Consider the following 13913-nt stretch of genomic DNA (forward strand, 5'->3'; position numbering starts at 1 on the left):
TCAGCAACCATGAAGGGAATGATGACTTGGCGGGCCGATAGCCGATGCGGTGAAAATTTTCCTGCTCGTGACGCGACTCCTGACCTCTCCGGTTGGTGCGGCATGAGTGAAGCCCACTGTACTTGCCATGGTTGCTTTGACTACAGCGTCGGACACAACGAGTAGATTCTAAATTGTGATGTCTAAAGCGAATATCTCACCGGCCAATTTTCCCCCGCGTGCGTTGCACGGGTAAGATACGTGACCTTTACAAACAAAATGGCCGCGCCCGGAATGTAACATCCTCGTTTCGGCCCCTATTAATGCTTGGGTCACATTTCCAATCCGGGGCCCGGCCGGGCAGTCTTTGGGATCGAAAAGTATGATATAAAAGACAACAAAAACACAAAACGCACCGAAAAGGAAATTAAGGGCATAGCTTGTACATATTTATTGATATACGATTTAATTTTTTCGTTGCCGCAAACAGCCCGGCCGGGCCCCGGTAGGAAAATGTGACCCTAGCATAATGCTTCGGTCCCGATTGAAAAAGGGGCCCGGCCGGGCAGGGTAGTTCACGGGCTGCTTTTTGGCACTATCGGGTGAGACCCCTACGTGGCCCCGTGGGACACCCTGCGGCTGCAGCCGCTAGTCTATTTCGGGGCCCGGCCGGGACCCTGAATCATATTAGATCGGACTTAAAATCGACGCGGGAGCCGGTAACAAATAGACACCGTGAGCTAACTGTGAGAACGCCGGGAGCACCCCCCCCCTCCCCGTTCCCGGTAGTCCACCGGGACAAATTTGTGGTTTCGGGGCCCGGCCGGGACTACACCCCAAACGGGCTCCGCCGCTATATTAATTGGGATCGAAGCATTCGATAGAGTATAACTTAATTGGAAATCAAAATGTTGCCATTGAATTAAAAACCAAAGTACAATGATTAAGATTAATCAAAAAGAGATTCGCACTGATCACGCCCATTCGCATCATGTCGCCAATTGTGATTTCCTTCGAATCCTAGAAAAAAAATCGCCATTTCAGGCGATACTTTTTCACCAATTGGTGCCGATTAGCGACAAAATATGGCATTGGAGCCGATTGGCGCCTGTTTGCGCCAGTGATTTTGGCAAAGGTCTTTCGCAAACAGGCGAGGCGCAGTGAGATACTCGCTTAACGTCATTACTCATGAGAAAACCATGTGAGCCTTTTTCAAATTGAGATTGCACTATTTGCAGTGTTGAGATTGTGTACGTTTATCAAGTAAGGAGCACCTTAGTGGTTGTGGCATGTCTTAATTTTGCATTATACTGATATGAGTAAGACCGCGATAATGGAAGTTCGAGAAGGGTTACGTAGAACGAACACTAGCTTTCTATGAAAGGACTGTGGTCATGTACATTTTAAAAAAATGAAGCAGAGTAAAGTAAAATAAAGTAAAGTTAAGTAAAGTAAAGTAAAGTAAAGTAAAGTAAAGTAAAGTAAAGTAAAGTAAAGTAAAGTAAAGTAAAGTAAAGTAAAGTAAAGTAAAGTAAAGTAAATCAAATTAAATTAAATTAAATTAAATTAAAGTAAATTAAATTAAAGTAAAGTAAAGTAAAGTAAAGTAAAGTAAAGTAAAGTAAAGTAAAGTAAAGTAAAGTAAAATAAAGAAATTCTATTACTAGAATTTTCTTTATAATTGGCTCGACTGTAGGTTTTCCTCTTTCTGGCAACATCAAAATTTCGAGTTTTATCCTACGCGAAAATGCAAAATTTTGCGCATCATTTTTGACGTGAAAGTTATGATTTTTTCTTATGATTTACCAAAACTAGAGAGGTTGAAGAAACAGAACTCAGTTGGTCTTGTAGCGGAAGGGATAGGCTTTCACCTCATACACAGTTGATTTACTTCGGAATAATTCCCTGAAAGAGACAGTACCTAGACTTGAGGGTGCGCAGCCTCCAATTGAAACCCCAAATAAACTGGGGTGTGCTCCCTTAAGTATTCTATAGTCCACACTTACAAATTTCGGTGTGAGACCTCAGTACCAATGGCTTCCCTACCATTTCTCTCATTGTTACAATAGAAACGTGTGAGAGCCGCTCTGGATCTGACGTCTTTGAAATAGTCTAGGCACGATGCTGGCCTTTTGTGTCAATATGAGTCGGCAAGTTTCGGAGTTCCATGCAGTGGAGGTGATTTTTTTGGAGAACATCCAAAAATCAATGCTCGCGCGGATGTCATCCATGAAATTAAGATGGTGTTGCCTAAAGTAAAGTAAAGCCAGGTCAAGTCGAGTAAATGGCATGATCTTCAAAAACAACGGCTGTAACAGATCTAGAACGTAGACAATCACCGGTTCAGATGTGCACGCTAAGATACAGGGACTTACATCGATGTCCAGGGGACTTTTCGGCGCTGTAGTCAACATTCAGATCTAAACTTTGAAAAAGAAACGGGCTGAATCCATCGCTTATTGATGTGAAAATGAAATCAGCAAAACAGACAAATTCACCAGGGAGTCTGATCCGCATCAATCCTCAAACTCTTCTTCAACAGCAAACTGAGCTTGCTTAGAATCGGTCAGGATTACCAACATCAGCTGACATCCGCTGTGACAGTCTGTTTGATGTAACAAGTGCGCACTGCTATATTTAACCACATAGAAATCACATCCCTGCACCAGAACAACATACAGCCGCCATATCGCCAAGACCTGTTGGAACATTGGCTGCAGAACTCCCCTCCGACGTCGCTCCCAGGCTACTGAAGAACGATCCTCTCCAAGCCAATATGAAGCGATCATGTGTAACTCTGGAAACTGCCTACGGGCCAGATGGCAGACATGGCGATCCCTCCATCCCCAATAGCTCTGGTGAAAACACCGACGGCGATCATCATCCCAACCTGTCTGCGGCAACTGATGCAACAGCTGAGAACGGAAGTGACGTATCCGTATCCGGAAATGATGCTGACATGTCAGCCTTTGGTGGTGATAACATCAACATCCGTGACATCCGACATCCTCCGAGTGCACTTTATCAACATCCATTGAGCGAGCAGGACACCCTAAACCCTGATCTGATGTACTCGCAACATGCCATGAGCCCGAATCCGACGTACTCGCCAAACACCAACGACACTGATATGGAATACCAGGAATACCTACAGAACGTTTGCAACCAGATATACGAGCCAGACGTCTGCTCCGAACCCGCACACAGGCCGGCTAACAGCGAAGGCACTCCCAGCATCGAGCCGTTGACAGCTGCACACCTGGAGGGCCATGATGACGATGACAATAACGAACTCACAACAAGTGGTGCTGCAGCTGAAAACGAAGAAATAGATGCTTTAACTCGTGATGTCGTGGTAGAAGTAGACGCTGGTCCGTCTGTGCGTCCTAAATCCACCTCCAGAGCTGCTAACAACGATCTCCACATCAAGCCATACGCTGTGAGGTATCAGACAGATGACGAGAACCGTGGCGGTACGCCATATGCTGTGAGACATCAGGAAGATGATGATGAGGATGAAATACCCTCAGAAACTGATGCTACAGATGGCAACAAAAGAACACACCATACTGCCCCTGATGACGTCGATATCACTCCATATGCTGTTGCCTACATGTGGCGATATGATTTCATGTACTCCTGTATTGCCTTTTTTTATTTGTGATTCCTTTTATTTCAAAAGACCGTGAAAAAGCCGTCTCTTCTTTCTTGTCTTGACATTTTCACGGCATTTGTTTTATCAGGACATCCAAAGCGACGGGTGGGCGATGTTGTAATCACAGTTGTCGTCTTGGCATTATTGGTCTCCGGCGGAATCCTCGTCGGCTTATACTTCAACGACAAGCAGGATCCTCAAACGGCAAGCCTATGTCTTTTCTTCTTCTTGTAATAAAACGCAATATACTTCTGTGACTCTTCTGGAAGTATTACTTGAAGGGTCCTTTTTACTAAGGCGTAATATTCCAATGCTATACGTCAAGTTGATTGCCCATACCTACATGCGTATGTACAGTGCAATTGCCACAACGAAGAGCCATGAAATCAATCAATCAATCAATCAATCAATCAATCAATCAATCAATCAATCAATCAATCAATCAATCAATCAATCAATCAATCAATATTTCTTTGGTTTGTTCCACTGTGCGTTTCATCTTGAGAGCTCCCTTAGCTCTCTTTTGTTCTGTATTGCGAGGACAGCTGAGTTTAGCAGCTCTTAATTTGGTATTACAGTATCCTAGAAACTGACTACATATTATTTCATGAACAGCTAATTTCAGACTTGGGTACAGCTTATAGCTGTAAACCACCGATGCACTTAACAGTTAGCAATCGTAAACCAATCGTACTAGAAAGGCCGTCATTTGCTCCTGACCGAATACAGCATATTTCACTCCCCCATGCAATAATGGACCTTTTGTAATGATCTAAGCTACATAAACTTGAATGTGTCGTTCATTGCGTTCATGTCCCTGCCACATGGCCTCAGGTAACCCGAATGAAACACGTGTTCCATGCCCAGCAGCAAATGGAACAAATAGGACTTTTGGCCCTTTTTTGATCTGAAAATAGGCCCCAAAGTCCCGAAAATTAGTCAAGTGGCGCCTTCCAAAACTGTGGGGACATGTTCAATGCACCCCTGTGCCGAATTTCAGGTCATATAGTTGAAATACCAGGGAACAGGAGCCCAGAATATACTTTTTTTGTCTAAAAATGGCCAAAAAACATCAATGAAATGATTTTAAAGGCCTATTTCTAGAAAATGAAAACAGCCTGGGGGTATTGGCCCACTCTACGAACATGCCAAATTTCAGGTGATTTTGCTGAAAAATGACTGAGTTGAATCGGTTTGAAGATATGGCAGATGAAGAAGAAGAAGAACATGACAAAAAACAATATATTTCGTTCTACCCATACCTTCGGTATGGGGAGTGAAATATAATAACAGAAATACCATTCTATTACAGGTAGGAAGTATAAACAACAAACGAGGTGCCACGCAGTCACCAACATCCTACATTTCAGAAGGTAAATTATAAATTAAAATTGATATAAAAGTTTTTGTGATATGGGGTGAGCGAGTTGAAGGAACGATATTACAAAAACGAGTCAGTACAATTATATCAGAGGTTGCTTTTCCCTCTCTTTTTCAACCACTTATCACTTTATCGATACATGTATTTCATTTTTTTTGAAGCACGGATAGAACGACACGCCTTCATTGTAAATTAGACATGATCTTTGCTTCTTTGTATCTCATTTTTCACATTTTTTTTGACATCATTTTTCCCTCATGCCACATGTTATCTTCTTTTATTTTATAAGGTGATTGTACGATTTGTAGGTTCTACTCCAAGCTCTTATTAAAGAAAACCCAAGTAATATTAGGGTCCGAAAATCGGATTTTGAAAGTCAATCTATTCAGTCATTTCTATACATATTTAGTTCAAACAACACTATCACAATGTATTGCAACGCTCATGATGGAAAAATATGACGTTATTGTGATTTGAAAACTCACTGAAAATCGTGGCCGGAGTTTTTGTAGGCTCGCGAAGCTAAGGAGATCATCGTACGGCACGAATTTTTTCGGTTTTAAAATCCTCGAAGTTTGAGGTTATTACGTAAATGTGCTAAACAATGTTAGTAAATGTCACTTCCATACAGATTTTAGCATTCTTTAAATTTCCATTAGGCCACAGCAGGTAAATTGTATGGATGACATCAGCGCGCTCATTAATTTTCGCCTGATTTCGAAAAAAAAAGATCTTTTTTTACCCTTCGGCATTGGTCAACATACCGAAAATAATACAATATGTCGCAAACTACAGTCAGTTCTATCGCATATACGTTCTAAAAAGGCATTTGCAAATGTAAAACTGTGAAAACTTTGTTCGAATGCGTTGTACAATTATTGTGTATGCAAGCTGTAACAAAATTGCTCGTCGTCACGAACTTACAGGATGACACTGTGCAGCCCTCATGCCAAACTTGTAATATAGTCTGTAATTTCTGTGCGAATATCATCAACAACGTGTAATCCGACGTGCTGTTCTTGAATGAAGTGAACTACTAACAAATTCGAAATTTCATTGCCTTCCGATGATATGTCTGACAAAGGCTCTGTGTTGTGCAATTGTTTGATATGATCCAGCAAACGTGAGGCTCAATTGCTCGCAGATGATGGCATTTGTTGACAGGGTGTTCCATATGAATACCCAGTTGAATATAGTTGCTGCTGAGGTGTTTCATTGCGTATGAATGCCCATGAGCGGTATGACATGTTAACTGTTGAATCAAGAAGGTCTTTTATTATATATGAAACCTCATTGGTCGAATACAGGAACAAAAGACCTGTTCGTCGTGATATCATATTTTGTTGCCTCAAGTCTTGTTTAATGAGATTCATGATCTAAAAATTTGAAAATATAGGAATCTTGTTTTATTGGGCCCGCCTTGTTTTTTTTCGCCCTATCTCATTAAGTTTGGAGTCTGCAGAGGATGTCATCCATAGAATTAACTTGCTGTGGCCTTATTTGGCCCTAATATTGCTTTGGTTGCCTTTAACCTCTGCAGGCTGCACGGGAAAGCCTGACGCGTCTGACTACCGCGGGAACCTCTCCGTCACCAGGAGCGGGAAGACTTGTCAGCGGTGGGACGTCAACCTTCCACATTCTCACCATTACCAACCAGAGAAGTATCCTGAGTTGGTTGAGAACTACTGCCGCAACCCACTCGCCCATGCATCAAACTTGTGGTGCTACACAACGGACCCTAGCACCCGGTGGGAGTACTGCAGCAACCCCGCTTGCCCTTTTCGTAAGAGACTTGAACTTTGCATGTTTTTAGTCTTCTCATTTCAAACTCCTTTGCATAAATCACATCAGTTGATCAGTTTTCTCCACCTAAATAACAGAAGTTATCCAAAGCATGACAGTCTTATCTTAACAAAGATGGCTATTGGCTACCGTTTTATCATCGATTATGCAAATGAAGGCTTTATTCTGCCATAATCTATATTCAACGGCGTTAACCTTCACATAACTTCAAAAAGCATGAAATTGCCGTCATTTATCAATATGGAATTATAGTAGTTTCTCATTAATCATGCAATTTTACATATATTTATCTGTCAACATTCCTATCTTTCTTATTACAAATGTCACATGTATAACTAGTCCTATCATGGAACGCAGCGGGTTTATGAAATTTCCTCATCAATTATGCAGATTGGATTCTGATTTGCATAATGGAAACTTGATGATACTTAGCATCACTTATGCTATCTACATACAAAAAAAACATGATGATTCGTCAGCCCCTTCTTGAGTTATGATATTTTCTGATTTATCATTCAAATTGGATCTTCATTTGCATATTTCTCTCGGTTATGTATGTCATATGTTTGAGTGTCATGCAATGCATCGGGCGTACAAATTTTCCTCAAATGCAAAATTAATATCTCATTTACATCGTCATCATTCAAGCTATCTGCATACCCAAAATCATGACCATCCGTCAACCCCTTCGTGAGTTATTATCTTTCAAAGTCTGACACAAAGCCTGCTCCTGCAGTTCCAAAAAAAGGTATTAGGGGGCCAAATTCTACACCACTTATTCTCTGCCCCAAGAGCTATCTACAAAGGGATGTACAGAACACGAGAGAACAATTGTTCATCGATCTAACTGCATTGTTGCATTTCAGCAACCATGAAGGGCATGGTGAGATGGCGGACGATGGTCGATGCGGTAAGAACTTTCCTGCCCGAGACGCGACTCCTGGCGAATGTTACCCGTATGGCATCATCCCATGTTGCTCCGCTTCCGGTTGGTGTGGCATGGGTGTAAACCACTGTTCTTGTCGTGGTTGCCATGACTACAGAGACGGCCAAAACGAGTAGATTCAAATTGTGATGTCTAAAAGCGAACATCTCACTGGACTACGACTAATTATTGCAGCAACTCTGCGATTTTTTCTCGCCAATTTGCCCCGTAAGATACGTGACCTCTACAAACAAAATGGCGCCCGGAATGGCACATCCTCGTTTCGGCCCCTAATTAATTTCCCTTCTTGGTCGGACTGCTTAATGGTGACATGTAAAATGGGACTCGATTGAAATAAGCGCTACTTGTTTGTTCAGACACACATTTACCTATGCGTTGTCAATGTAAAATAGAGTCCATTTTTCAAGTACTTATGTAAAGATAGAGTTTATTTTATGAGTATGTATATTGAATGTGGTTAGGTGATGATAAGGACAGTACCTGAGATTCTGACCAATTTTAATGTGTATGTATATAGTATGTATTCCGCTGTTGTTGTTGATAATGGACAGTGCTTGTGATTTATGACCAATTTTTGTTATGAAATACGCAATTTAGTCCAATGGACTACTATGTATTTTATTCGACTAAACTTTCAAACTTTCAAACATTAAGGTAGCAGAACACAATATTTCACCTATGGGGGTTTACATGTTTAAGGACTTAAAGTGAGAAGGCTCGACGTCTCAAAAACTTATAGCAGGGTGCACAAGGAAATTACAAGAATCGAATATGTTTCACTTCAGGGTACAATCTGCAACACATGTGAAAATGAGCTAAAGTTTGCCTGCTCGTTCTCTTTGAAAAGCCACTTTGATTTGACCCCCGGCGGAGGTCATCATACTGCAGCCTTTTATTCAACTTTAAAGAAAAGATACGGACAAGAAAACTACCTCGCAAGCATACTTGATTATGAAATTTGTAGATCAATAACAAAGATAAGAATATGTAGCCATGAATTGAACATTGAAGCTGGAAGGTATCGTAAAATTCCCCGTGATCAAAGGTTTTGTCCACTCTGCCCAAATGAAATTGAAGACGAACGTCATTTTATCATGGATTGTTCAAGATATGAGGATAAAAGGTCAAAGCATCACCTTTATTTCCGCTTGTTCAAGTGAATTCAATGCGCTCCGATCTGTTGATAGATTCAATTACATACTAGGAGATAATAATCTTTACTGTGTACATATAGGTGTATATATGAAAGAATGTGGAGATTAGAACAAGCAATGTAAAAGTATACGGCACGTGAAATTTCGTGAGATTTGTATGTACCTATTTGTTTGTATGTATAGATGTAGTAGACCTGGCGAAAGTCGCTGTACTTTTGTTGTGTCAATAAAGATCTGTCTATAGGAAGTATGAAGACAATCCATTCAGGCATTCTCGAGCTATATAATGTTCACACACACACAAACACACACACACACACACACACACACACACACACACACACACACGCACACGCACACGAACGCTGTGCAAAGCATACCCTTCTCGGCGAAGGTAAAAATCGCAACCTTTGAGCGACCAAACATTTTATCCGTACGTCGATAAAGGTTAGACATCCAGGTAATCTAAAATACGCTAAATAACAGTTACTCAAGCAACTGGATATGATTTTGCAAAACATTTTGTAAAAAATCATATCCAGTTGCTTTAGTAACTGTTTTTCTGTTTGGGGAGGGGGGCATTTCATCCGTACTTGAAAGCAATTCAATTGATGGAGAAGTGTAGGAGTTTGTACGTATTGTGTGCTATGTTGTCTTTTATTTCAAATCCAATTTTGGTCGCTGAACGATCGTTGTGACTTTAGTACAAGTTTTCCTCGACTCCATAGATACGATACACAATACGCATTACAGAATACACCATGCAGTAACTGTATGTAGGTGATACTCATACATACAATACAATATTCCAACATACTTAAAACTAGATATTAGAAGATAAAGAGTCCGTCCTCAAACCGAGACGAAACGTAACACCTTTTCAGTAGCTTTACAGAATACACCATGCAGTGACTGTACGTAGGTGATACTCAATACATACAATACAATATTCCAACATACTTAAAACTAGCCAGATATTAGAAGAGAAAGGGTCCGTCCTCAAACCGAGACGAAACGTAACACATTTTCGGTTGCTAGGAGACAGAGTGGCTTCTCCACTGCTCGCATTCACTAATGTAATTAACTGAAGGTTTGCGGGGAAGGCTAGAGGGCGTTTTATCGATTTTTAGGCGTCTGCCTACAGTTCAGCCCGCCACATCAAATGCTTTCATTAAGATCAATAGTCAGTTCATGATAAAACAGGTTTGCGCTAAGGTATGTAACATTTAGCCTCCACCAGGCCCTCCTATACGGGCGTATGGATCGCAGGATTCGGCAGAAAAGGGAATAATTAGCCAGTGGAGTCAGTCCACGGTGAAGATCACATTCAGCCCAACTCCAAAGCTACTGCCTTTGTTCAGAAAATGATCAGATTAATTTTGTTGCCTTTCTTCTCGCCGACATATGACAGACTAACGGAGCCTGAAAATAAACCCCTGGCAAATATTCTCCCTATAGCAGGCGTAGTTAGTCTGGTAGAGACTATATTACATTGACGATAACACATCGGAAATACTGTATACTGTATACCTCTCACACCTGTTGCGTATATGTCCGCATAGAAAATGTATATGGTTTGGAATATATGTGTTGGCATGTATACATTTTACGTTATATATGAACGACCTGGATTTCATTGTCCTGGTTCTGCTATCATTATTGTGCACGCGGCGCTTCGCACGAACCATCAATCTTTTTGTCAGCATTTGACCAGAAAGTACTTTAATCCATCTTCATTCACTTGATGCAGTGTAGCTTACAACGGTAACATCTGGTATTGACCTGCGGTCACAAATTGTATCCCTACCCGGCGCCATGTTGAGCCGTTCTCCGAGGAAACCGTAGCCTATATACCAGACTGTAGATCTCAGGGCTCGGGCATGGCTGAATTTGTAGCCTCCACCAGGCCCTCCTACGGGCGTATGGATCTTAGAATTCGGCAGAAAAAGGATTTATATAATAGCAGAGTCAGTCAATGCCAATGGCGAAGATCACATTTCCCCGCGTTTAAATGAAACCCTGGCAAATATTCTCCCTATAGCCGGCGTAGTTAGTCCGGTAGAGACTAGCTAAATTTCCTCGGGGGCTTGTTGGCCCTTGAGCCGAGGGGCTGACTTGTGTAGGCCCTGGAAACAGTTTGGCATCCAGGCTTAATAAACCTCCATAATAGCCTGAATTCCAGACTGTTTCCAGGGTCTACAGTTCGGTGTTTAACAGAGGGGTATCGATGGGAAATGTTATTGGGACATGTTGGCTCTGGAGCCGAGGAGCTGGCTTGTGAAGGTCCTGGGAACAGTTTGGCATCCAGGCTTAATAAACCACCATAATAGCCTGGATGCCAGACTGTTTCTAGGGTCTTTAGATCGGTGTCTATCAGAGGGGTATCTATGGGAAAACGTTATTGGGACATGTTAGCACTGGAGCCGAGGAGCTGGCTTGTGTAGGCCCTGGAAACAGCCCGGCATCCAGGCTAAAGAAACCGCAGGTACTGCGCATGCGAGAAATCGCCTGGGGTCACGGTTTTTGTTATGCCCCTTGGTAACATGAGCCGCTATTATCTTTGCGGTGTTTATTGACTGCGCGCAGTCCTTTTGAGATATAATCCTTCGTACTAGTTCGCATGAGAGCGTCGTAAGGATTTCAACAACATGGAGAGAAGAGTACGAATACGAAGCGTCACGTCCGAAGAAGTGGAGCTGACTTGGGAAGGACCGGATACAAGCGACGCTAAACCGGAGTCACTCGCCTCCAAACGCGGCCTGTTGCTACAAAATGCGTCCGATTCAGACGGAGATTCGGAGCAACCGCCCCCGGCAAACGTCGCCCTGGCTGCCGAGGAAATCCCGACGTTTATACCGGGCTTGGGGAAACGTTTAAGCGAAGCAGACCTCTCAATGGCGACGGAATGTTTGCAAGAGATCGATGATAACATACTAGACAAGAGAGAGATGTTTGAGAGGGAATTTCTCGGTCGGGAAGTCAAGCTGACCGGGCTGTTACGCTTCGGAGTACTGGACCCGGGATTCACATTTGTGGAGGACGATTCTTTTGAGGTTCCCGACGACATGACGGAAAAGTTTATAAAAGAGGCGGGAGAAAAATCTACAAGCGGCGTGATTGTTTACACAGACGAGGACACCTTGCTACCAGTGGCCTCCTACTTTAAGATCAGAATAGAAGCCTACCCTGAAGTCGAGACGGCGAAAAAACGGAAGACCTCGGACACTGTCCCTAGTAGAAGTTTTCAACGGCGAGCTTCGGATCTATTTATTCGAGCGTTCAAGACTTGAACAAGCAGGTAGCTACGTTTGTGAAGCATGCTCACCTGGAGACTCGCCATTTTGTTGCTCCAGTTTATCCCATACTTTACGCTGAAGAAACATGTATATTGGATACTGGATAACTTTCAGTAAACTAAAATGCTAGCTGTAAATGCTATTTTTGGGACCAAAGAACAGATATTCCCTCCAAATATTTTTAACGATCTTTTGTTGTCATAACAGAAGCCATGCGTAACTATGTTAACCATCGTATGTTTTTTGTGTGCAAACTTTGGCAACATTCTGGGTTACTTATTGATTATAAGTCTTTTTTTTAATGGTTTTTGTTTCTGACTCCTTTTTGAAAGCGTTTGAGAAGATCTTGTGCCAAGAAGGGGACAGGTAGAATACTTGAGTATTACTGTACGGCGCCATATTTAAGCCACCCAAAGCAACGATAGCTTAAGCCTGGCAACTAACCCGTGGGTGTGGGAGAAAAGTTGAAACCTCAGAACAAAGAATAGAGTTAATTGTGCATAAGAAAGAAGCGTGACAATAGGACAGGTAGGGATTGGGCACTAATGCGTCTCCATTAAGAATAAACAAAACTTCTAGTGGAAGTAAAGATATAATCGCTGTAACATTGTGTAAAACTCCTGTCACAAAGCATACAAATCTAGTCTCTACCTGACTGACCACGCCGGCTATAAGTAGAATATTTGCCAGGATATAGTTTGACCACCAATCCATAGGTTTTCATTTGCAGGCCCCGAGTGTAAAATGTTAATCTTCCCGTGGATTGACTCTCAATTATTGAACGTTTTTGCAGAATTCTACGATCCATGCTACTTTGTAGGCTGGGAAGGCCTGGTGGAGGCAAACAAAAATTAAATGGTCGACGAGTCTGTGAGCTCTAGATTACATTTTCGGCATGCTCGGTGTTCTCTCGATTTTCGCACGAGTTTTTAGAGATTGGCCGATGCCAGCAGGCCACCGACCCCCATTAAATATGATGGGGTAGATTATCAGGCGAAACATACTCTCGACCCTGTGTTAAAATCGGACGATATTCAGGTGATCAACAAATACGGCCGAAGCCCGTCGACTGTGTGACATGTATTTACACAGGCTTAACTCTATATAAACCGGGCTTTTTTGGGGATTCGTCATTCGCCCCCCTCCCCACCCCCATAAATTAAGAACAGTACGGTGTATGATCACCACATTTGCAACTCCTGCAATTTTGCTACTTATGACCCCAAATCACAATGAAAATAAACCAGAAACGTTAATTTGAATGTTTATTGTTGAAAACATAACAGGTATGGAAGAATTTGAAGTGGGATAAGCCTGTTTATACCTTAACTAATTATATTGTCCACCATCTTGGATTTTGACCGATGACGTCATAACATTAGCATAATTTATGAATATGAAATCGTGAAAGTTACATTAGATTACATATGATGTTAATAATGTTGGAAAACAAGTGTGGTTAAGCAAGAAAGCCTTGAAACAGTTCATTGTTTAAACCGAAATTAGTGAGTTTTGTCAAATATGTCTGTCAGAAACCCCTTGCCATGGCAACACAAAAAATAATAGACTTATACTATTATTTGAAAATTGTTGCCAGCTAAATTTAGGGAAAATTCAGTTTGGTAATCCTAGCGCACGTCGTTCTGCAGATATGCGACGTCAAACAATTCACAAACATCCACGTATCTAAACATCCATG

The sequence above is a fragment of the Branchiostoma lanceolatum genome, chromosome 6, assembly GCF_035083965.1.
Source record: "Branchiostoma lanceolatum isolate klBraLanc5 chromosome 6, klBraLanc5.hap2, whole genome shotgun sequence".
NCBI lineage: Eukaryota > Metazoa > Chordata > Leptocardii > Amphioxiformes > Branchiostomatidae > Branchiostoma > Branchiostoma lanceolatum.